Raw genomic sequence first — 27,559 nt, 5'->3', positions numbered from 1 at the left:
GCTATCGACACCGGAATCTCCTTTTATTTCTATCAATGAATGAATCTGAATTAAAACCATGTATTGTATCAACTATCCTATTATCGTATTGTAATTCGTGAAGCCTGTTTAGTAAAAGCCAGTTACATACACATCGATTTTTTACCGTCCTTATAAAATTCTATTAGATCAAACAGATGATGTTTGACAAGTTGCACTTATTCGAATTCATAAGGATGGCAAAAAACAATCGTACAAAAATCAACGTTCATGTAACTGGCTTTCGAAGACCCATACGATATTGTATTCTATGATCAAATAGAATAGTAAATATCGAAATAAGTGTTGCAGCCAGAACTTGTGTTAAGAACCGGTTTTGTCCCCGCTTTGTAAGTTAAACTAAACACACAATTCCTCCCAGAATGTGGGTTTGAAGTGTACACACCATTTCTCCCCGCTTTGTGCAGTGGAAGTGTACACACATTTCTCCTCGGTTTGTTCAGTGAAAGTGTACACACATTTCTCCCCTTTTTGTAGGTTTAATGCGTAATTTTTTTTTCAAGTTAACAGAAAAAAAAGTTACAACTGTATTGAACACATATTAATATACTTTCTAAAACAAAAATTAAGTCTCCAACATGTGTGTAAATGTGTGTAAATCAGCCTCCCGCAATGTATGTTCATTTCTCACCTCCCCGTATGCTACCTTGTTCCAGTATGTGTGTGTGTGTGTGTGTGTGTGTGTGTGTGTGTGTGTGTGTGTATGAGTGTATGTGCGTCTGTGTACACGATATCTCATCTCCCGATTAACGGACTCGAACAATTTCGATCAAATGCAATTCAAGATGGCGGCTAAAATGGCGAAAATTTTGTCAAAAACAGGGTTTTTCGCGATTTTTTAAAAAACGGCTGCAACGATTTCGATAAATTTATACCTGATATAGTCATTGATAAGCTCTATCAATTGCCACAAGTTAAATATCTGTAAAATTCCAGGAGCTCCGCCCCATCTATGCAATTTTCGATTCTAGATTCCCAATTGTCTGGCTTCCGATACAATTTAAACAAAGAAAAGAACAAGTGGAAAAGATTGAGCATGAAAATCTCTGCAATTAATGTCCAGTAACATTTTCACTTAAATTTGAAAATAAGCTCGTAATTCGAGAAAATGTGATTATTCAATTGCAAACTGTTGATTCTATTAAATCATCCACTATGAAGAGATAGCAGACCTCGAGTGTATCCAGCGTTATTGTCCTGTCACTAGCTGGCTCAGATCTTGGAATAGTAGACTTGAGATGTGCGTGAAGGTGATCAATTTTCATAACGGCAAGGAAAGTTGTGTGAGTGCGCCACACCAGATTTTTATACTTCTCTACTACTTTTTACTACCAAATGTAATGTATACTACTTTTCCAATAAAGGGTGACAGGAAGAGAATTAATGTACACTTCGTTTTCCAAAGAATATCATCAAGGAATAAGCCTTAGTGGAGCCATACTTTCAAAGAAAAATAAATTATTGTGCTAGAGAAATATAGAAAATAATTGGTTCTCATGGGTGTCTTAAGACATATCCATTACTCCAATGTGTGAACACTATCATAAGAAACAATTGTGATATTTTAAGGCCCATCAGAGCAGAAATTCATTGTGAAGTATATAGGTTTTCAGTTCAAAGTTCATTGAAAGAGTGGTCAGTTTTAGTATCGAATTAATTGAGAGACATCTATGATGAGGTGATAGATGATAAGGAAGTGTTGACTTCTCGTTCACTTTCACCTTCTCTGTCGCTCTTCGCACCGTTTACTCTGATCTCTCAGTATATCTCTCTCTTTCTTCACCATCGCTATGCACCCTCAACACTATTCCCTCCCTCTTCGGACTCACACCCACTCACTCTTTCTCTCACACACACTCTCTCACTTTCCCTCACACCCTCTTACTCCAACCTTCTTTTATTCATTCACTCTCTCTCTTTCTTCCACGCCCTCTCTCTCTCTCTCATCCTATCTCTTAGTCGATCTCTCTCACTCTAACTTTCTCTTATTCATTCTCGCACTCACTCTCTCTTCCATCCTCTCTCTCTCACATCTACCGTTTACACAGCGCTTATTTGACAACAAAATAGAATATTCAGCTGTTGGCTTATACACAGTTCGTTAGGCCATGCTCCAACACTGAGCCCTACTTTACTCTACAGACCTCTCCCGAACCAAAATCCACCTCAAACTGTCAGCCACTCCCATAAACCACAACACTACTCCCCCATTTAACCAATACTGACAATAAACCACACATGCACTACGTAAATAATCTCGGTAACTACGGTGGGACTCTGTCAGTACAGGATAAATGAGGAGCGTTGGTTGTGGTTTATGAGGAATGATGACGCTTTGAAGTGGATCTAGCAGTGTTTCAACTAGCAAACAAGCTGCAAATCTCATCCATGCATTATATTTCTGGGCTGTTTCACTGTTTGTCACAGAACTTTGTCATCAACCGTCATATTTCTACTACTAAAACAATGACGTCATTGAGGCTTCATAGATGCAGTTGGTGTTGTTTTGATAATTTCGTCGTATTGTATGCAGCAAAATATTGTACAAGTTAGTGTATAAGTAGTAGTGTGGAAGTGTATAAGTGTAGAAGTGTATATGTGTAGAAGTGTGTAAGTGTAGAAGTGTATAAGTGTAGAAGTGTATAAGTGTAGAAGTGTGTAAGTGTAGAAGTGTATAAGTGTAGAAGTGTATAAGTGTAGAAGTGTATAAGTGTATGAACAAAACAGAAAAACACTCAAAGACGTCATGAGTCATGAGGCTGGTGTTGTTTTGATATTGTCGTTGTATTGTATGCAGCAAAATAGTGTAGAAGTGTATAAGTTAGTGTAGAAGTATTCAAGTGTATAAGTGTAGAAGTGTATAAGAGTGTATGAACAAAACATAAAAACACTCAAAGACATCATTGAGGCTTCATAGATGAAGCTGGTGCTGTTTTGATATTGTTGTATTGTATGCAGCAAATTGGTGTAGAAGTGTAGATATGTATAAGTGTATAAGTTGAAGGAAGAGTGTATGAGCGAAACACAAAAACAAAATAGTTATGTATTTGGTATTTGGCCAGAGAATCAAGGTCTTGTCTGGAATCACATAAATACTTTTTGAGTTTCCATCTTGAGGATTATTTTCTGTGTGTCGTTAGCAAGTGATTGTTTGAGGCATTACTCAACTAAAAAAGAATAAGTTATGTTAATTAGTTATAGAAAGTTAATAAGTTATAAGAAATAAGTCTTGAGAATAAGTTATTATAGTCTCAGTCGGGGCAGTTTAGACCTGCGGTATTGCTTTTCCTAGGATTGGGATCTTGTAAGGACTGTGATGAATTTTTTAAATAGACCTCATGAGAAGAGAGAAAAATTGTGATTAACCTTCTTAAAATGAAAGAATTTGCTAAAGGAATAGTTAGCGACCGAGCGATAAAGCTTCCTTATTAGTAACTGTATATCAGATAAGAGTACTGTTCTGTACTGAATATTTTCTAAAGAATTATTTAATAAAATTATAATTATTATTCTGCAAATAAAGCACGAACCATTTATGAATTGCTCATTGAATTTTGAGGTTACACTTTGTTTACTATTGATCAGATGTTTTAAAGCAGCTCAAACACAGCTGACTGATTCAATGTATTGTAAAATGTCATGCCAGATTCATGCAAGCTAGAATATTATTTCTAAAAAGTAAAAAACTATCAATAAAGGACCAAGAATTTCGAATAAAAAATAAAATGTATGTATTATTGTTGAACTTATTTATTATTTAAGAAATTATATTATAATGTCAAGTATTATTGTAACTAACTAGGTCATAGCATGAACATTATATTATTGATAAAAACAGCAGAAATCAATTATAACAGTCTCAGACATAATAAAAATTGCACAAGAATATTCATTTATTAATTATTATTTCAACTGAACCACATGGTGATTGAATCTCTTCGGCAAGTCTAAGCCAATCATAGTGCATAGAAATAGCACCAAAAAGGTGATCGTTTGAAAACAACATATGATAATCTGTTATCAGACAACAAACCTGCCTTATCATATACGCTAGCACATGTACATTGTATAAGAGGAACTATGTCTAGGAGATTAAGCAGTTTTAAGAATTATACAAATTGAATTATTATCATAATTTAAGGGATTATATTCTGTTGCTTGCCACTGACGTCACGTCTTCGTCATAACCGTTCTACCAATGGCAAATTTCCATGCAAATTTATTACACCGAGATTCTCAGAGAAAGGTTCTAGCCAAGTAGCTTAGAAAAAAGACTTCACTTCCCTTTTGAAATCCTCACCGTTCAGACCTCGTTAAAGTTACCAAGACCTATTCGTAAAATTTTCATTCGATTTTATATGTTTTATTTGTGAGCCAATATCTTAGGCTATTCTATTTGTTATTTGTAAATCTATTTTCATCAATCGATAAATCAAAAGTTTAAAGGTAAATTATCCCTTAATTAATTTGGTGAAGGAGATATTAAATTAAAATTCCCCACGTGCTGAGACCGAAGCCTGGACCGCCGCCGATCAACGATTTTGATCTAAAGAAGAAAACCACGACCGCCAAGGAGTTTCACGTGAGTTGTAAAATTTAAAGGGGCCCCAATCTACGCTTCGAAAATATTACAGTGCAGAAAATATAAATTTTTCTTCGTTAAATTATTGGCCACGCCGACAAGCGCTCATTAGATATTAAGAGCCTAGAATTTGTTCAATATAGAATTTATAGAACTTGTGGTTGATTAACTATCCTCCGCTGCCAGAACCACGACCCCGAACATTTTTTTGAATATTTTATAATTTATTTTCACCATTTTTCACAAACTGTTGAATTTTATCAATTGTAGAATTCTGTTGAATCCTGCATGGTGTCATGCAAGCACAAGAAAATTGCTAATCATTTTTGTCAATGTTAAACCACTTTCAATCTGTAAATCATATTCTGAATCTGCACTGTGAGATCATTTATTTTATTATAATATATTTCAATTTTGTTAATACGTCTTCTGAGTTCGATTATTTCTTAAGCCTGTCAATTATTGTGTCTGATACGTCCTATATTATCAAGAACCGATCGAATACGATCAGTGAAATAATTGAAGTGAGCTGGATTTTGGAACAGGTCTAAGTGGATGTAGTGAGTGGGGTCAGATCGAGATATTCATTCTCTGTCCTTATCTGCTCATATATCAGCTTTTATCTGTTACCAACCTCGACTTAGGAGCGAATTCGTCTATTGTACAGCAGATGCAACCAGAGATCATATAATTTCCTACAATAGAGCTTAAAACCCGACAAGACTCTGTTCTCGAAATATATTCCGAACGATATCTGGTCCTTGTACCCTATCTTAATCTTCCGAACTTATTAGAGACCCAGTCCCGTAAATGATCTACATCGGGATTTTTGCTCGACCTGTATGATTTTGTATGCTCATTTTTCACAGGTAATAATTTTAAGGTATCCGTATTCAGTGTTAAGCAACCGCTACACTACTTATAAAAATTTCTTCACCATACAATCTGTCATAAGAAGAATCAAGGATGAGCGAGCGTTTAGGCCTCCTGCGATTCCGACAATTGTATTGAATCTTGTAGTGAACCAATCAGTCTGGTGTATACTTGGCGTCCACGCACGCTGTTACAAAATTTATAACCTCAACACTGTTGATTCAGTGCAAGATTCACCCTTCGTGTATCGACTTGTCCTTGGAGGTGAGAGTGACTCCCCAGGAAAAGCTTTATATGATTTGGCGCCCAGCGTGGGGCATTTGAATACAGCACTACATGATTTGGCGCCCAACAGTGATAGGCATTGATGAGGTGGATAATTGACTGCGAGGATTATATAGTTGCTCAGTATACTATAGCGCTGACAACGGGAAAATTTTTGAAAAATTCATGATTGTGAATTTCTTCAAATTTAATATCAACTGTTCACTGAGTTATATAAAACAGCAAGACGTGCCATACCCAATTTTTGAACGGAAAAGAAATTTATTGATTGATGAATTTTTTAGAGAAAAAATCGAACTCAGAATTTCATTATTGTGTTATTCGAAAATTGGTCATATCATAAGTCATATAGGTATAAGAAATACCATAAGAAAAGTCATAATTTTTCAAGAGTATTAGGTCTACACCAAAGCAGTTTATAGAAATTTACGGAAAAGAGGATTGAATTCATTTACTGCATTTTTAAAAAATTTTTAAGGCATAAAAAGGGAAGCCAAACTAAATCACGGATATATTGCGGAATAATTCAAGCAGAACACTGCTGCTTTTATATAAAATTTCGCGAAGAATACTAGCCCTATATAGAATTGCAGCAAGAACTTATAAGAGTAAAATATTTATAATAATAATAATAATAAACTATAAGAGGCGTACCTTCGTTATCGCATTATCCATTGTGTATCCTTTATGTTATTATCATTTTATGTTAACGATACTGCTAATTTGATTCACTTCATCACTGAACATATTATTAAATCACACTTTTGTATTTTTCCATTTGAACGAATTCTTTACACTATTTCAACTTGTGATCATCCATTTGTAGTCGTTCACGTAGCATCCCATGTTCGCGATCGTTTCACTGCACTTGCATCATTGTATCATCCAGTGAATTATGGAGGAGCCACACCGCATCCTGGAGGCCACATCGGCAATTTCAGAGACAAAAGATGTCGCGCGGGAGAAACGCCCATGTACCACCGTTCTGGAGGCCCAGACGCCTGCACCTCACGCCGCAGAGTTTCCGCCGCCGACTGAGGACCGCACATCCACCCTTTCCCAGCAAGATATAAACATCATCCTGGAAGCATTGAACGATATAATCAAAGAAAGGGAACAAATGAATGAAGCAATAAAACAAAGTTCTTCAGTAACACTGAAAGCATTAAAAAATTTGGAGAAGAACTACGACCAAATAAAGGAAGACAACAAACGAGCAAAGGAAGAATTGAAAAAGGAAGTTCAAGAAGTAAAGAAGGCAGGTGAACAAGGTTTTGAGAAACTGGATCAACAGTTGAAGGAAACAGCGGAGAGAAGCAGGATGTTAGGATGGCAAATCGAGGAGAAACGTCAGACAATTAAAATCAATATTGGACCAATGATCGAGCCCATGCATGCAGAGGCAGACACACCCAAGGAGGAGGTCATAAAACAGGCAAGCGAACGTGACACATGTATGGAAAACCAACCCACCGAGAATGTCAAGACTGAAGTCGTACCACCGCCCGCAGAATGCCAAGACGAGCCGGATGACATCACCCGCCAAGCTGAGGACGACATCCATCAGGTAGAGGGACAGCCCGTACCACCGCGCGCAGACCACCAGGAGTCCAAGGACGTTGCCCACCATGTTGAAGAGCAGCCCGGACCGCCGACCGCACGTATCTCCCATCCACCGAGGACAGCACCTGAAACATGTGAAACCAATACTCATGAAGATCGCCAACTAAACAATAGAAGTAAAACAGAAACCCGCAGCAAATCAAAATCAAAACAAAAACCGAAAACCTATGAATCAAAACCACAAACAAGAAGGATTACAATATGTCCAAAAAGAAAACCATCTAATAGAATTCATCTACACCGCCGTCATGTTAGGCTAAAATTGAATATCAAATTTCTCCCTGCCATGCAAGAAAAAAGGAAAATAGTATCAAGAAGGACCTACAATCACCGCAGTCATGTCCGGTTAAAATCAAGCCGACTGTACACCACCATGCAGAAAAGAAAAATATCATTTGGAGAAACCCACAGACACCACCAGCATGTAAGGTTTAAAAATATCAAACTACATGTCACCGGCCGACAAAGAGGAGATGCGTTTGTAAGAAATGATCCACACCACAGGCACATCGTTTTAAGCAAAGTTTAGTGAAACGGATAGTTGCAAATTGGAAATGGAAACTTGAAACTAATACCGAAATCAAATTTAGATGGGGCTTGAGGAAGAAATAATTTTGAATTAATCTGGAAGCTACGTTGAGAATCACACAAATTATCAATTTTTTTCATAATCACAGCCTACCCATTGAATCATTACTTTGCAGACTAGCATCTTTCTACTGCAGCCTAATCAACATAACCTAAACTTCGCCGCATCTCAGCTAATAAGGAATATTATTAATTCACTTCAAATGAAGAAATTATTATCAACTCTAAGTCAAGAAAATAAAACTACGAAACAACTTTAAAAATTACCACCTGATCAAGACATCTTGATCAGTCAGCACAGAAACAATCACCCAGTACAATACGCCCAACTGAAAAACAGGAACAAGAATTATATTATCAACAGAAAATATTTGTAAATTAAAAATCAGATGAAGTTAGTAGTGAATAGGAGGAAAGAAAATAAAAAAAGTTTATTTAAAAAAATATGTAAATCTAACCTCAAAATACAGAATCGATCAAGAAATCCATTCAGAACCAAAGCCTGTTCGATAATTTTCTTCGTCATGCAACCAATGTGTGCGAGATCACAGAATAAATTAAATGAATCAAGCAATATCGTTATTAACTGTTATAATCTATTATTTAATGTGAAAACCTAAATAAAAAACGCCACCAAAAATATATATTTATGTTAAATTGCACAAAATGTGCATGTTCTATGTTATATGAATGTATCTCTAAAAAGCTCAAAAGAAAACGAAATTCTTACCTCAAATACGAAATTTATTATTGTTGCATTAAAAGATCATGAATTGTAATTCAAATCAAGAAAATAATCTTGAAAACACAGTATTTGTATCCAGCATTGATAAAAATCAAAATCACTTCAAGTGTAACCCTGTTTGTACACAACGTACTAGGCGTAAAAAGGAATTGCTTGAATCAAGCGGTAGACAATTGTCAAGTCACCGAAATTAATCACATTCTCACCCAATCCAATATATGTGAAAGCCGTCCTGGCTAAAGAGTCGAAACTTGTAATAATCATGAAAAATAATGAAAATCTATATTTGTTGTGAATATTGTTTGAATCCTAGGAGGATAATATGTTGAAATTTTGTTATATTTGTTATGGTTGTGGGTCTGCTCATAAGCCACCCGTAAATGGAAGTTGTGGAGTTGTTTTAATGAAGGATCCAAAGAGACCTCATAAATTATTGTATTTCGATTGTATCCATGGAAGGAACAATCAATATTTATTTTCTTGTAGCCAAAAGTGCACGATATATTGTTTTTAGTGTTAAGTGTGGAGTGTTTGTAGAAGTAAGGAGATGGAATGGTGTATTCATCACAATATCAGATTTTTCAAATAGTCATTGTTTTGACTTGTCTCCCAATTACCTATTTAAATATCCTGGGGCTTTTGTTGATTAATTTTTAAAAAGACCTCATGAGAAGAGAAAAATTGTGATTAACCTTCTTAAAATGAAAGACTTTGCTAAAGGAATAGTTAGCGACCGAGCGATAAAGCTTCCTATTAGTAACGTATATCAGATAAGAGTACTGTTCTGTACTGAATATTTTCTAAAGAATTATTTAATAAAATTATAATTATTATTCTGCAATAAAGCACGAACCATTTATGAATTGCTCATTGAATTTTGAGGTTACACTTTGTTTACTATGATCAGATGTTTAAAGCAGCTCAAACACAGCTGACTGATTCAATGTATTGTAAAATGTCATGCCAGATTCATGCAAGCTAGAATATTATTTCTAAAAAGTGAAAACTATCAATAAAGGACCAAGAATTTCGAATAAAAAATAAAATGTAGGTATTATTGTTGAACTTATTTATTATTTAAGAAATTATATTATAATGTCAAGTATTATTGTAACTAACTAGGTCATAGCATGAACATTATTTATTGATAAAAACAGCAGAAACCAATTATAACAGTCTCAGACATAATAAAAATTGCACAAGAATATTCATTTATTATTATTATTTCAACTGAACCACATGGTGATGAATCTCTTCGGCAAGTCTAAGCCAATCATAGTGCATAGAAATAGCACCAAAAAGGTGATCGTTTGAAAACAACATATGATAATCTGTTATCAGACAACAAACCTGCCTTATCATATACGCTAGCACATGTACATTGTATAAGAGGAACTATGTCTAGGAGATTAAGCAGTTTTAAGAATTATACAAATTGAATTATTATCATAATTTAAGGGATTATATTCTGTTGCTTGCCACTGATGTCACGTCTTCGTCATAATCGTTCTACAAAATGGCAAATTTCCATGCAAATTTATTACACCGAGATTCTCAGAGAAAGGTTCTAGCCAAGTAGCTTAGAAAAAAGACTTCACTTCCCTTTTGAAATCCTCACCGTTCAGACCTCGTTAAAGTTACCAAGACCTATTCGTAAATTTTTCATTCGATTTTATATGTTTTATTTGTGCCAATATCTTAGGCTATTCTATTTGTTATTTGTAAATCTATTTTCATCAATCGATAAATCAAAAGTTTAAAGGTAAATTATCCCTTAATTTATTTGGTGAAGGAGATATTAAATTAAAATTCCCCACGTGCTGAGACCGAAGCCTGGACCGCCGCCGATCAACGATTTTGATCTAAAGAAGAAAACCACGACCGCCAAGGAGTTTCACGTGAGTTGTAAAATTTAAAGGGGCCCCAATCTACACTTCGAAAATATTACAGTGCAGAAAATATAAATTTTTCTTCGTTAAATTATTGGCCACGCCGACAAGCGCTTATCAGTTATTAAGAGCCTAGAATTTGTTCAATATAGAATTTATAAGAACTTGTGGTTGATTAACTATCCTCCGCTGCCAGAACCACGACCCCGAACATTTTTTTAAATATTTTAAAATTTATTTTCACCATTTTTCACAAACTGTTAAATTTTATCAATTGTAGAATTCTGTTGAATCCTGCATGGTGTCATGCAAGCACAAGAAAATTGCTAATCATTTGGTCATGTTAAACCACTTTCAATCTGTAAATCATATTCTGAATCTGCACTGTGAGATCATTTTTTTATTATAATATATTTCAATTTTGTTAATTCGTCTTCTGAGTTCGATTATTTCTTAAGCCTGTCAATATTGTGTCTGATACGTTCTATATTATCAAGAACCGATCGAATACGATCATTGAAATAATTGAGTGAGCTGGATTTTGGAACAGGTCTAAGTGGATGTAGTGAGTGGGGTCAGATCGAGATATTTATTCTCTGTCCTTACCTGCTCATATATCAGCTTTTATCTGTTACCAACCTCGACTTAGGAGCGAATTCGTCAACTGTACAGCAGATGCAACCAGAGATCATATAATTTCCTACAATAGAGCTTAAAACCCGACAAGACTCTGTTCTCGAATATATTCCGAACGATATCTGGTCCTTGTACCCTATCTTAATCTTCCGAACTTATTAGAGACCCAGTCCCGTAAATGATCTACATTGGGATTTTTGCTCGACCTGTATGATTTTGTATGCTCATTTTTCACAGGTAATAATTTTAAGGTATCCGTATTCAGTGTTTAGCGACCGCTACACTACTCATAAAAATTTCTTCACCATACAATCTGTCATAAGAAGAATCAAGGATGAGCGAGCGTTTAGGCCTCCTGCGATTCCGACAATTGTATTGAATCTTGTAGTGAACCAATCAGTCTGGTGTATACTTAGCGTCCACGCACGCTGTTACAAAATTTATAACCTCAACACCGTTGATTCAGTGCAAGATTCACCCAACGTGTATCGACTTGTCCTTGGAGGTGAGAGTGACTCCCCAGGAAAAGCTTTACAGGGCCTTAGGGCCTTAAGGGCCGTTTGCACAGTGAAAGCTTAAACTAAATTGAGTCAGCTGGTGGCTTCAACTCAGAATGAAGAACATTGCAACAAATGAGACTTGATACGGATTTAATCAAGTTTAAAATTAAAATGTTCGTTTAAAATGGCAGTAAGCTCACCTTGAAAAGTTTGATGTTTTCCTCTTAACGTCAGGAATGATTATCATTCGAGACCTGAGAGATCAATCACCAATTGACTAGAAGGTATTTTAGAGAATATCATTCATTTAGTTCAACTTATTTTCAGTTACAAACTAAGCGACTACAGACAATAGTCAAGCGAATGGCCCAATTGTGTATATATTTGTTTCGTGAATTCATCATAACGAACCTATTGACATTCACAACACAGCAGGTGAAAACATTTTTTCCTTCAATAAATTGGACAGCAAAGTTATTTCTCAGTCCACCTCTACCAAGCTCTTGGGATTAACAGTAGATCAAAACTTGAATTGGACAGAACATGTCAAGGGTTTTGTCACGGGTATCGAGTGGATTATATTATGCTCTTACAAAAATGTCTTCCTTTTTTAAAATGGGAGCGCGAAAAATGATTTATTTTGCCCACATACACACTATAATATCTTTTGGCACAAGTCTTTATGGATCCACTTCAAATCAGAACATGGATAAAACTCTCGAAGCACAAAAACAAGCTATAAGAATAATTTTACACCTAGACCCCATAGCATCAGTTAAAGAGCATTTCGCTCACTTAAATATAATGACAGTTTACAGTCTTTACATCTTTGAGACAATTATGTGTGAGAAAGAAAATCTTGGAAATATTTTGACGATAGGACATAATCATAGTTACAGCACTAGAAACAGAGATAAACTTTTACATTTGCAAAGCCATAGACTTGAGTCTTACAAAAAGCAGCCCACTTACATAGGAGCCAAGTTCTATAACAAGCTACTGACGCGAATCCAACAAGAGCCGAATCCCAATAAATTCAAATTGGAATTAAAGAGATTTTTCACTGAAAGAGCTCTTTATAATCGAAGAATATCTGAATGAATGAGATCAGTTCCTATGAATTGAATTGTATTGTATATTTGTATTGTTGTATTCTGTAGATTTTTTATTTGTTATGTATTTCATTTCTAATCAAAGATATATATTTTTTACACTATTAATTGTATACACTGTATAAATTTATGAATAAAGAAATTATGAAATGGAATGAAATAATTGGCCCAGATATACTGTTTATTCATCAGCATCGTGACTTAAAATAGATTGTAAGGTTTTCCTTCTTCAAAATTGTTGTCCAGTGTTGTTTATTGGTTGTTGTTTAACCGTTCTCATGACCATATTTGGAATACTTGGGCGTGTCTAGTACCGGCCAATGACAGTAGAGCTCAACTATAATTGGTCAACAGCTATAAGCCAAGCGTAGGGCTTCACTCACAATATTATATCCTGCAGCCAAATGTTAAAGCTTTGACTTTACTATAAATTGATAATAATTGTGTAACAACTAAAACTGGTATAATTGTTTCAATAATTCGTTGACTTTGAAATACTTGGGCGTGTCTAGTCTCGGCCAATGACAATAGAGCTCAACCACATGATTGGTCAACAGGTATTGGCCAATCCTAGGGCTTCACTCACAATATATCCTGCAGCTCAATGTTCAATATTTGAGTTTACTAGAAATTGATAACTGTGTAACAACCAGAACTGGTATGATTGTTCTAATAATTTGTTGACTTCGACGATATCCATTAACTCTCATTTAAATTTATTTAAACTCCATTGGGTTTCATCCATTCAACACTATGTATATCTACTACAAAATCATCAACACAGGAAGATCCAGATAGTATTGTTATGCACATATGTTTTCAAAAATCAACAATTATTTTCGTTGGAGTATTACGACAGAATTATAGGCTAGCTTCACGCCTACTTATTACAATAACATAACGTAAACAGTATGTTAATCAGTCATCATATATGTTAATGAATCATTAGCTCCCATGAGGGTAGTTAAGCGAACTTCACCCTTGAATGTTGTGTGGTTTTGAATAGAGGGTCGTCTTAAGAAATAGCACAATTCCAGTTCCACCCTAAAATATTTCTCTCACTTCTTGTCAGCAATATAAACTTGCAATGTACTTGCACGATGTAGGAAGCATAAGAATGCCGGATAGCATATATCACTTGAAACAGGGATGGAACCATTAATTTGTCCCTATGGTGAGGGACAAAGAACATAGGACATAGCTTGGGGACTAGATGAGGGAAACCGAGAGAAGATGTAAGGTGTGGAAACAGAAAGGGGATGGAAAAGAGAACGAAATCAGAAGTATGAGGAAGAAGAAGACAAAGACAAAGAAAAGAGAATGATTAAGTATGAATATTGATAAGGAGGTATCAATGGAATTTTTCTTTTTCATTTTATATTGTACTTTACTTTTTTCATTTATAACCATTTTTGTCATTGTAATTATGTTTCTGGGACAAATAAAGATTTGATTTGATCTGAGGTATGTTAAAATAAAAGAGAAATTTAGGTGGAAAAGGAGAGAAAAAGGATGACGAACTGTTTAGGTAGGTGATAGAAGATACTGGATTGACTCTATAGGTCCGTCTCAAAGCTCCGCCTACTACTATATCATGATTGGTCCGAAGGTGAGTTTCTATAATCTGCCGGTAGGTGGCAGCAGGTAATGGGTGATGTTACGGTGTGTGTATGGAGGAGGAGAAGAAGAGAATGAAAGAGGAGAAGAAGAAGAAAAAGAGGAGAAAGGAGAAGGAAGACGAGAAGAAGAAGAAGAGGAAGAGGAAGAAGAATACTAGGTAGAAAATACAAGAAAAGCAGAATCATAGTGAGTGTTGCCTAAAGGAATTTGGTAGTTAGTGAACTCAAAAATGTCATGAGGAGAAGAAGAGAATGAAAGAGGAGAAGAAGAAAAAGAGGAGAAAGGAGAAAGAAGACGAGAAGAAGAAGAAGAAGAAGAAGAAGAATAGGTAGAAAATACAAAAAAGCAGAATCATAGTGAGTGTTGCCTAAAGGAATTTGGTAGTTAGTGAACTCAAAAATGTCATGAGGAGAAATAGCAGGACTCCTCAAGACAGGAATTAGGAAGATGCATAAAACAAGGGTAGCTTTATGAAGGGAATGATTAACCTATGAGCGTGCCATAAAATTTGCCGGCCGTATAACAACCCCTCTCATAACACAGGAACGTAAACGCACTACGTTTTACACCTTAAACGCTCATCTTATTACGTGCTACTATGGGCCAAGACTGAATACGTCAGTCTAACTAATACATTATTATGAGACTCTTAATGGAACTTTGAGACGTTCATGAGACAATTCTACAATTTGTTCCTTTGTAGAGTATTTGTGTTACTTTTTTCTAAAGAATTATTAGGCCTATTATGAGACTTTGAGATGTTTATGAGACAATTCTGTAATTAGTTTGTAGTGAATCTTTGTTATTTCTTTCAAGGAACAGTTGAAATGTTATAGCAATAATTACGTGAATTCTTGAGATTCTTCAAGACTAGTTAGCCTAGTTGCTGGATGGTCTATGTTATTACGAGTGTAATAATTAATTGTTCTCGTAATAAAGGAATAGTACTTCAATGCTGAGGAACTTGAAATATTCTTTACTTTATGAGACTCGAAATTAACATTTAAGACGTTGCTGGGACAATAATTTAGGAATTCAGTTGTTGGAAAGGTACGTGTTTTTTCTTCAAGTAACAGTGTGTTAGCTGAGATGCATAGCTTGTAATTACAAAACTCATTTAGTTGACAAACTGAGAATATCAGTATTTTTTGGTATATTCATTGTCCCTTTATTCATTCATACATATCAAACATCCATCAGGAATTCAGTTGTTGAAAAGGTACGTGTTTTTCATCAAGTCACAGTGTGTTAGCTGAGATGCATAGCTTGTAATTACAAAACTCATATAGTTGACAAACTGAGAATATCAGTATTTTTTTGGTATATTCATTGTCCCTTCATTCATTCATACATATCAAACATCCATCAGGAATTCAGTTGTTGAAAAGGTACGTGTTTTTTCTTCAAGTAACAGTGTGTTAGCTAAGATGCATAGCTTGCAATTACAAAACTCATTTAGTTGACAAACTGAGAATATCAGTATTTTTTTGGTATATTCATTGTCCCTTCATTCATTCATATACATATCAAACATCCAATAGTGTCGATATTTACTGTTTTGACCGGGTAAGAGTGTATGAACGGCACAATATGAGAGACTACCATCGTCATAAAGCTTCACGGGAAAGAACTACGTGGACTATCGGCTTGAGATAACAGTAAAAGCTATGACATTAACGCCCTATACCATTGGATATCTACTTATGCTATTTTTCTCTATGGTGATAGTGTAATATGAACTTCACACGTATTCTTCTCTCACAACAAAATTATTGGCTAGTTTCTATGAGCTATAAGCATAATTTTAGCGCCACAGCTACAAAATAATTTCATATTTGATCAAATACAACAGCAATATGATTCAATATTATGATCAATCATTGCTATTTCCTCAACTTGGTTGAATCTTCGGAATCAAATATGATTTTCTCAAGTTGATCTTGTAGAATTATTTCGAGTTTCAAAAATATCTGTGCTCAGACCTGCTTGAGAAATCACGAAACAAACTTTTTGGGATAAATATCTATCAAAATTCGGGAATTGAAGAGTAAGGGCTAAGCCAGCCATTTCGTCCCCAATAATTTTATGATTGTGTATTCTATTTAATGAGAATTCAAAAGGGCTAAGCCAGTTACTTCAACCCCAAAAATTCTATGATTATTTATTTTTATCATAAATATAATTGACCGAGCGAAGTGGGGTCTAAGATTCGAGTCGACGGTTTGGCATTTCTCTTTATGTTTAAATGTTTGAATGTTCAAATGTTCATATGTTGCGCATTTACGGCGAAACGCGGTAATAGATTTTTATGAACATTGACAGGTATGTTCCTTTTTCAATTGCGCGTCGACGTATATACAAGTTTTTGGAAATTTTGAATTTCAAGGATAATATAAAAGGAAAAAGAGCCTTCTTCATACGCCAATATTGGAGTGAAAATCAGACTATAGAATTATTCATCATAAATCAGCTGACAAGTGATTACACAGATGTGTGGAGAAGCCAGTCTATTGCTGTATTTCCATAAGGTAACTATTTCCTATAGTTTCAGCAGGTACTTGTGGATGAGAATAATGCGTGAGGTCTACTGTTCACAGAACTACTAGTAATATGAACAGTCGATGCTATTTTTCTCAACTTGGATGAATCTCTGGAATACAATTTTCTCAAGTTGATCTTGTAAAATTATTTTGAGTTTCAAAGATATCTGTGCTCAGACCTGCTTAAGAAATCACGAAACATAAACTTTTTGGAATAAATATCTATCAAATTTCGGGAATTAAATATTAAGGGCTAAGCCAGTTACTTTATCCCCAATAATCCTATGATAAAGTATTTTTATCATAAATATAATGATAAATAAAAAATAACGATTTACAGTATACCACAGCTACTACATCAAGTGATACCTACATCTTTGTCATAGTCTGAGTAATCACATCACCTCAAAACATGACTCAGTATCTATAAAAGCATTGTGAACTAGAATTCTTAAGTCCAGCAATATTAACACTGGATATGAGCGAAGATCCAACCTTCTGTTATAATTTATAATTATCTGTGTCATATTCAGTATATTATGTATAATCTGTGTTGATTATTTATTGTGATTATGATCTGTGTTATGTATGATATGAGTAATCCATTAAGCTGCGTACACATATTCGCGCTTCCAACCCGCACCGAGCACGCTCCTCCCTCGTACCGCCCTCGTACCGCCCTCGTACCACCATCGAACCACAGTCGCTCCGCCCACGCACCCATCATGAACGTTACGGAAGATGTTAGATCTTCTCGCGTTCCCCGGTCGAACCACTGTTGCTCGCCGGTCGACCATCAATCGCTCTGCTGGAGTGACGTTCGGTTGCGGAGCAGAGCGAAAGTCTGTACGCACCTTAATACATACACACAAATGCAAGCTCGTTGTTATTGTGCACTCTCTTTTCAATGAATCGACTATAATAATTTTATTGTGCAAAACCTCGAAAATGTATTTTCCTTGACTCGAAAGGTTATTCACCCACTAAAAACAGAACAAAACAGGAGCATCGTGAAATTAATCAGTATTTTCTTCCCCTCTCATCATTCACTCTATCCTAATTCTTACTCCTTCTACAATCCTATCCAGCACTTTCCTCTTTCACCAACAACTCCTCATCATCTTCCTCCACCTCCACCTCCTCGTGCTCCTCCTCCTCCTTCTCCTCCTCCTTCTCATCCTCATCCTCCTCCTCCACCACCACCTCCTCCTCCTCCTCCTCCTCCTACTCCTCCACCTCATACTCCTCCCCCTACTCCTCCGCCTCATCATCCTCCTCCTGTTCCTCCTCCACCACCACCTCCTCATCCTCCTTCTAATCCTCCTCCTCCTCCTAACAGCAACAATCATTAGCGAACCTTTCAGCCAGCCAGCCAGCTCTTATTCCGAGCGATTGACGCTACACCTCTCCATGCGAAACGTTATCAATCATGATTTTCTAAAAACGTCCTCACTTGTTTTTAACCCTCTCACAGCAATTTGGCGCCCGTTTTTGAAGTGGGGCCCGAAAAGGGGTGAGAAAGAACTGATGGACAGAGTGAGAGTGAGGAAGAAGATGGGAGATTGATGGTGAGAAAGAAAGATAAGAAATATTAGAGAGTAATGAAGTGAAAGAGAGGGTTGTGTGAGGATGGAGAGTATAATTATAGTAAGTTATTGATGGTCACAGCTTGCCTGGTATGCTGTTATAATAATTATAGACAAGAAGTACATGAGTGTCTGACTTTTCGTGATTGTATTTCCTTATTTTAGATTTGTGAGTTTGTGTGTATTCACGAAAACATAATATAATGAGGTCCACGTTATAATGGCAGTGGGTGATTTCCAACGGTGCTGCTATCCTTGTCTATCATTCAACAAAGCAGATGGCGCTATTATCCACGAATTAAATTTTTAATACTGTTCATTGAAGACTAGTATTGTGGTCAGTGAACAGTGGCCTGATTGAATGTAATTTTTATCAAGCTTGTAGCTCATTAATGGAACTCATTTCACATTATTATCACGGTTCTGACAACGTTATTACAATCATACTATCAAAGTTCACAATATATTTTACATTTCTCTTGTACTGTAATACCTCTTATCTACCAACCCTCCACACATAAAACTAATTAAAAATTGATCAATGATTTGCAGTAGTCTAATAATTTATGCTTTATTTATTATATTTGTTACTGATATTTTCCTTTGCAAAAGAATTTCAATTCTAATATTACAATTCAAATACACTTTACTCCCTCAACACCACATACTGTAAAAAACTTTATCCTCCCCAAATCATACAAATAGAAAAGAATTCTGAACGAACACAACCCTTTATTTCAAGCTTCAACCTCTCACAGTACATGAGTACAGAGACCAGACGATTCAGACGATATTCGAAACAATTAATGAAAAGCAATGGAAAACTGCAAGAGTGTGGAAAACATTGAAAAAAAAAAACATTATTTCGTGCTCAACCACCCCTCGTACCGACACTAAACGATATCCAAAGCATTTAGGAAAGCAATCAGTGTTCATTCATGACACAGATGTGAGCCATCATTTGTGTCACAGGTGTGACTCTCATCATTTAGGAGGGTCACACACTCACAGAATGTCACATATTGTCGCACAGCCTCACAGACATAATCACACACAGTAATTCAGAAATACATAAATATATACACACACTTATATTTATTTATTTAATTTATATCATCATTCAGAATTACACAACTCACAGAAAAGTAGCACAGGCTTATAATCCCAAAACGGTTCCAATTCCATTTTATACAACAGTCCAAATGTAGCTAGGTTATGTGTCATTTAACATTCTCAATTTACAATTCAAAACACACAGCACAAAAATCATTTTTAAATTAAAAAATACTTCTCAACTAATCACAATTAATTATAAAATTCTAAACTTTGAAAGAACTATAAAATTTTGAGCCCGAAAAGACAAACACACTAGAACTTATCACAGCTGTCATATCGAATGTGGACTATGATCGTAGATTGTTAACTCACCAGAGTCTTACAAATACAATCACACAATAATAAAAAAAAACATAAATTAATATATATCATAGACTGATTGAATATGAACTATGAGAATCACAGACTCACAAATACGATCGCACAAGAACAAAACATTCATAAATATAATTATGCACAATCAACTCACCATAATAACTATACGATTATCTGGAAATTAAAAATCTGAGTATCTTTTATTCTCAAATTTTATTCAAAACATGCTTTAACATATCAATGTCGTTTTAACATATCAATGTCTTTTTTTGATGAGTGAAACATGTTGTGAATAAAAGTTTTTAAAAAGGGTACATGGATTTATAATTTTCAGATAATTTATAATTTTCAGATAATAAGAGTTACCCTCACCATAAAGTCTATACGACTATAGTGAGGTCCACGTTATAATGGCAGTGTAGGAAGATAGGAGAAAAGGGTTGCCAGATCTCAGCCTTGTCACCCAAACAGCTCATACTGGTATATCTCATGAATTTAACTGTTCATTACTGTTGAAAATAGTCAATCATATTTCATTTGTCAAGAAAATATAATTATATATTTTTTTAAAGATGTAATAATAGATTTTCATGATTGAGATTAAATATTTTGTCAATTAGTTGAATTTCTACATTGTTGATAAACGATGTGGCAACATCGCAAAGCATGAAAGAGAATATTATAACCTCTAATAGATTACTCTATTATACTGAAAAATTACTATACCTGAAACGAGAGTAAAGAAAGGAGTCAAATGAAAAGGAAGACGGAGAAATCGGGCTGGATGGAAGGTGGGGTGACGGGAAGAAAACAGAGAAAGAACATTGAAAAGAAATAGAGAAAATGTTCAAATAGAGAAAACGGTAAGATAGAATAATGTGTGAGAGAAGGACAGATAAAGATGGATAAGAAGTGAGAGAAGAGAGAAAGAAAAGATAAATGAACAAAGTGCAATCGAAAATTCAGAAAAGAATTCAACAAGATTTGAAAAAGAATTCAAGGAAATAAGAAATACAAACAGGTGGTGAGAAGGGGAGAAAACAGAAAAAGAACATTGTAAAAGAAATAGAGAAAACGGTAAGATAGAATAATGTGTGAGAGAAGGACAGATAAAGATGGATAGGAAGTGGGAGAAGAGAGAAAGAAAAGATAGATGAACAAAGTGCAATCGAGAATTCAGAAAAGAATTCAACAAGAATTGAAAAAGAATAAATAAATAAAATATAAAGAAAATATTGGCAACAAACATAATAAATAAAGCATGAATTATCAGACTACTATTTGGATGGTGGAAACAGAGGATGGATGTTGAGAAGAAAGGGTGATAACGGTAAGGGAGTATAATGTGCAAGAGAAAGACAGATAAAGATGGATAGGAACTGAGAGAAGTCAGATGAAAAAGAAAGGAATAGGAAGTGCAATTCAAAATTCAGAGATAGGGAACATCTAAAATTGAAAAGGTAGAAATTGAAAATCACAACCGTCAAAACTCCAACACGTCACGCTTAGTTTCAGTTTAGTCCCCCTTTTTCGAAAAACGAGTGAAAAAACATGAAAAACGGCAGAAAAAGAGTTGAAAATCAAAACAGACAGTCAACATACGATGAGACATTATTCATAATTAATTCGCTTAACCGACTATTACTCTCGTTAACGTGTACTTCACTTCAATCTGTCAGCATCCTATATGAAACAGAATCAATGCTCCCCATATAACCAATGCTGACAGTAACCAGTAAACATCACTGTACAATTTCCACTCGATTTTCTCTCGCAAATTTTCCGGAATTTTGTCGGAAAATTGAAAATGATTGAGATGTCGAGAGGAAAATGCACACATGCACGTGACTGGGAATATTAATTTTAGTACGTGAATTTTTGACTACTGTGATTAGTGTTTCGGATTCATTTATAGGGTTTGAAGCTAAATCACAATTTCAAATACAGAACCAATTTGTGTTGCTGATTCACCTATAGTGTGATTCATGAAAAACTGACAGGATTGGTTGAATGGGAAACATTGATTTCACTTATAAGAGATGCGCTGACAGTTTAACGAGAATCTTTCTATAGAACTGCATGTTTTTATCACTAATTTTTCATAGAAAATCCATTCCATCATCAATTATAGTCTATTAAAATCTATTGTATAACTAGCCAGTCACCCGTGCTCCGCAAGGATCTATTTTAAAACTAGAAAAACTGAAAACTTGACGTAATGAAATCTTGAAGAATTGAAAATAGACCTATAACCATCCTTGGTTGATTGAGAATCTATATGCAAAATTTCAAGTTAATCAGTCCAAAATTTAAGACGTGATGATGCGTCAAACATAATTTTCCTATCTTGTATGTGTATAAGCCAGTTCTTTCCTTTATTATATTATACAGATAATAGTGTTATGAGTTTTCAATTGTCGTATCTACCGGTTTTTACTATTGGGCTATAGTATCATTGTGAACACTACTTATTTATCTGAAACCTTTGATACTCAAGATGAAAATATTCTATAAAAGCCTGGAAGCTATTGAATATCATTCGACTATTAGTAGTTTGAGAATTTGAAAAGAAAAATACATTCAAACTTTGAACTCCTGACAAGTTAGACCTGAGAATCAATCACGTTTAATATATTTTTAAATAATTGTCATCGTCTAATTTCAGTGAAAGGAATAGATGAGAGGAAGATTTGTATGAATTATGTATAAAAGATAGATGGATGAGTAGGAAAGAGACTTTTATGTCTCATCTTTGTCTGATGATATGAAGAATAATCTGAGCTCAATTCAATTCTTGAACGAATACATCTTGGTCTAGAAATCATTCTTGATAAATATTGTTAACATATTCAATTTGTGGAAAATTGTCAATGATAATTTCCTTGTACTACATATTGATCTAATGTGAGGCTAGCTACACACGCATCGATTTTTGTTCGTACGATATTTTGCCGTCCTTATAAATTCTATTGAATTAAACAGATGATTTCAAACAGATGATGTTTGTCAAGTTCCGTTTAATCTGATAGAATTTATAAGTATGGCAAAACATCGTACGAATAAAAATCGATGTGTGTGTGCAGGGCTTAAGGCTAGCTATACACACATCGATATTTTGTCGTCCTCATTATTCTATGAGATTGAACGGAGCTTAACAAACATCATCTGTTTGAAACCATCAGTTTGATTTAATAGAATCTATAAGTATGGCAAAAAGTCGTACATCCAAAAATCGATGTGTTCGTGACTTAAGAAATGACTGTTATTGTACTAATTGTACTGAAAAGAGTGAATGAATCTCTCACATGAATAGGAAAAAACATTGTCACATCTTGATTAAAAAATTGCAATCCCTCGACACACCAAACAAATTGGCACAAAATATCACAGCAATAAGATTTGCAATGACGGAATAAAGCTATGAGAAAAGGTTGGGAATAGTTTCATCATGTCGTGACTTTATGACGGTGTCATTGAGGGGTCATAAGACAACATCTGAGATTCAAGACATCTCTAAGACCTACTTGACCCAAAACGCGGCAAACAGCATGCAAATATGACAAACACGTCTGAAAACACAAGAAAACAGGGAGCATAAAACTGGGAGCAAAATGCTAGGAAGCGGAGGAAACTGCTTGAAGACAAAATGCGTGCCTAATAAAACGTTTTATGAGCGACGAAGGCGCAACGTCTTGTCGTGTTTGTATCTCAATTTCAACACCATTTTGACGGTAAAAGATGAGAGAGAGAGGGATAGTGGGAGAGAGAGAGGAGAGAAGAATGATGAAAGGGAAAGAGGAATGAGAGAGAAATATAGGAGTCTAGTAGGAGTGGAAGAGAATAAGGAGGAAGAAGTGGAGTTTGTAGAGAGGGTGGTTGAGAAGAAGGAGGGGGAGGAGGTGGTTGAAGAGGAGGAGAAGCAAGAGATGAAGAAGGACTGGGAGGAGAAAGAAATGTTTTGTGAAGGAGAAATAGAAGAGTGGGAGAAGATGAAACAAAAAAGAGGAGAACAAGTGAGAAGGAGAGGAGAAAAAGGAAAAGATGAGTAGGAGGAGAAAATGAAGAGAATGAGAGTATTCAGGAATGAATATTTGGGTCCGAAGATTCTGTATATATGGTCGAACCTCTTTATAACGAACCTCCACTTAACGAAATCCTCTACACAACAAATTTTTACCTGGTCCCATGACATTTTTGAGTTTTGGCTGCTTATTTACCTCTATTTAACGAATTTTGGACCTCTCAACAACAAAGTTTTCTCTTGACTTCAACAAACAAAGTGTAGTGTGTATTGGAAGTGGACAATTATTTCAAGGAATTGTTTAGTTTCAGCAGAAAGGTCAATAGACTAAAAATAATGGCAATTCAGGTAGGAAGATGATAGGGTGGTAGACAGTCAATAGTTAATAGGGTGAAACACATGTCGGAAATTGAATGCAAGTTACTGGATACTGAATTCCAAGAACTTGTCATTATTGTAGATCAAGCAGGTGAACGACTGGACTTCCCCATTCTTGCTTTTGTCACACATTTCAATCCTTTGAACTGACTATGATGATGATAGCTGTGACGAACCTGAGGAGACGAATCCGTCAGATCAAGAAGTTCTGAAGGTTTTCAAAATTATCAGGCAAGGATTAAAACTGAAAAAAGTGTACCAGACATGTCTGACTGTTTGAATAGATGTGAGTCTCGTTTATCAAACATGATTTTTTATTCAAATGCAAAATTCAACAGAAAATTACTCACTTTTTCAAATATGAAACATTAAAAAAAGGAAAGTTGAGTTATTATAGTATTTATAGTGAAGTAATTGACAAAATAACCGTATTTTGCGTTCCATCCAATAGTACTGTAAAGAGTTTAAAAATATTGCTACAGAGTATTTACTTTGATTAAACTCTACTAATAGTACAAATCAAGCTTTCTGAAAATAAATTGGTGAATACTCATCATATTCTATAAAATATTCAAAAACATGTTTTTTTTCAAACAGCATGAATTTTCAAATTTCCATATTATTATTGGCCTAATAGGTACCCTACCTACGTTCGCGATAATATGTTCTATGTACCATATTCATTTATTTACCGCCGTGATACGATATTATAAGATCCATAGGATCGTGGCAGTTTTCTTGACAGAACCTCTCAATAACGAATACCTCTCTGCAGCGAATCTCGAGATAATCAGCTTCGTTATACAGACTGTATGTTACTAAATCCCTCTCATATCGAACAATTCATTTATTTATCTATTGATCCAATCATGAACAATATTCGAAAATAAATATCAAAATGGAAGAAAATCATAATAGGATATAACTTCGAATTCAAATGGTACAGGTCACAGACGTTGATGTTGAAGTTTCAAAACTTTAATGTAAATGATCGAATTTGATAATACTTCGCTTTAAAATATTGAAGGAATTGTGTTCGATTACATCTTGGACTTGGATTGCTCCGTGGTTTGTGCTCCCACAATATCACTGAACTGTCTTCCAGTCAGATTCACTCCCTAATGACAGCATTGCTTGAGAAGGAAGCATTGATTATATATTTGGAATGCTGACACTTCATGGTAAATTTATAGTGTCATATTGTGAGAATCACTTGTCACTATCCGCGTTTGTTGAATGGACAGCTAGCCCAATCAAATAGTACATAGGACCAAACAATAATTAAGGTAATTGATTTTATTGTTTTAATTGGTCCATTTGGGTATTAGTAAGAGTAATCTATGGTTTCCCACCAAAATTTCTGAAGGCATAACTTTTGGCAGCCTGAAAACCAGGAGATTTTGGTACTTTTTCCAGTTTTTTCACGATATCTCCAAAACCAATTGTTTAATCAATATTTTTGTTCCATTTTTTTTGAAGAGCATTCCATTCTCTACAATTCTCATCCCCTAAATGTTTATCTATCTCCAATAGGAAGCGAGTTATAGCTCGTTGAGAATTGTTAATTTTTTTCAACTTTCGAAATTCGCTAAATCCATGTTTTTTCCTTTTCACTTCTTATAAAGTGATATGTGGTATTTTTTTATCGTGATTAGAGTATTACTATCACTAAAATGTCAATACAATCACTGATGATAGAGTTGGAACAAAGAAGGTATATTTTAGGGTGGTGATTTAATTTATGAGACTCATGATTTGGCACTAACTTCTTTTGGGTGAATTCAGACCAACTAATTGGTAATTGCTAATTGCTAATTGCTAAAAGCGGTCATTGTTGGAAATAAAAAGTGCACGTTATACAGTGTTATAGTGTAATAATTATAAAGTATTCGCTACAGTAGTTTTCATAAAAATAGTCCAGTTGAGGATGAAACAGCAGAGTGCCTCCTCAACACCATCCCCCTCCCCATTAAAACACCAAACGACGTTAACTGTTCATCATGTTAAAATATGAAATATTAATGTACTTTTATTTATAATCAGCTGATTTGGCAACGTAGCATCAACTCTCACAGGACTATAAGCATAGATGTTATTCTTGTGGAATGTAGACAGTTTGAAGTGAATCAGAAATGAAACGATCTATCTCACTAGACTTATACATGATGTAGTATATAGCATTATGTGATATATCTCACAAGACACATAAGCCAATATATATGAGGGTCGTGTGGGTGGCCATCCAATGAATATCTGAGGAGCGGTTGACGTCATAATCCATCACTTATTGTTGGCTGAACGCGGATATTGAATCCTCAGACAATTCCACTGGTCAAACAATCGACCAACTACTGGACTTCTGTGATATTAGGCTACTGAATGAGGTAGACTACTCTAGATTGTTTGGAGAAATAAAACAAAATCAATAGAATGAAAATTATTATTATTAAACGAAAATCCAAACGAAATGCTGTAATTCACCCTGAAGCCTTTGCTACTGTAAATATTGACAACAGGGTAAACAGCTAGATGGAAATCCGATGAGCGCTACTATTCAAAAATTAGTTGTCAGCCCGGGAATCGAACCGAAAAAAAATGCAAATAATTTTTGAATAGTAGCGCTTATCGAATTTCCATCTAGCTGTTTACCCTGTTGTCAATATTTGCAGTAGCAGAAGTCTTTAGGGTGAATTACAGCATTCAATTTGGATTTTCGTTTGGTAATATTAATTAATTCATTAGCATTCAATATTGCAATATCTCAGTAATTCCTATGTCTAGAATGAAAATATGTTTATTATTGACTATATGATTATCATGACTATATTATGATGTTCCACAACTGACACATGGGTCAGAACTGTCAAATTCATTTTACCTGGCTCACATTTTATATAGAAACTTGCCGAATGAAATAAGAGAGGCGGAGGTGTATAGTCTAGCCGTTTACCGAAGGGGTGTGTACAGGTGGCTGTATCACATTCGCTGGGAGGCAGCCGAAGCTCTGCTCCGCTCACGTTATATTCGATAACTAACAGAAAGCAAGAACTATCAAAGGATTTATCATATTGATTTTTTTTCCTCTATCAATTCATTACATTATAAAATAGA

The sequence above is a fragment of the Nilaparvata lugens genome, chromosome 12 (genome assembly GCF_014356525.2).
Source record: "Nilaparvata lugens isolate BPH chromosome 12, ASM1435652v1, whole genome shotgun sequence".
NCBI lineage: Eukaryota > Metazoa > Arthropoda > Insecta > Hemiptera > Delphacidae > Nilaparvata > Nilaparvata lugens.
Note: the sequence above shows the minus strand (reverse complement) of the source record.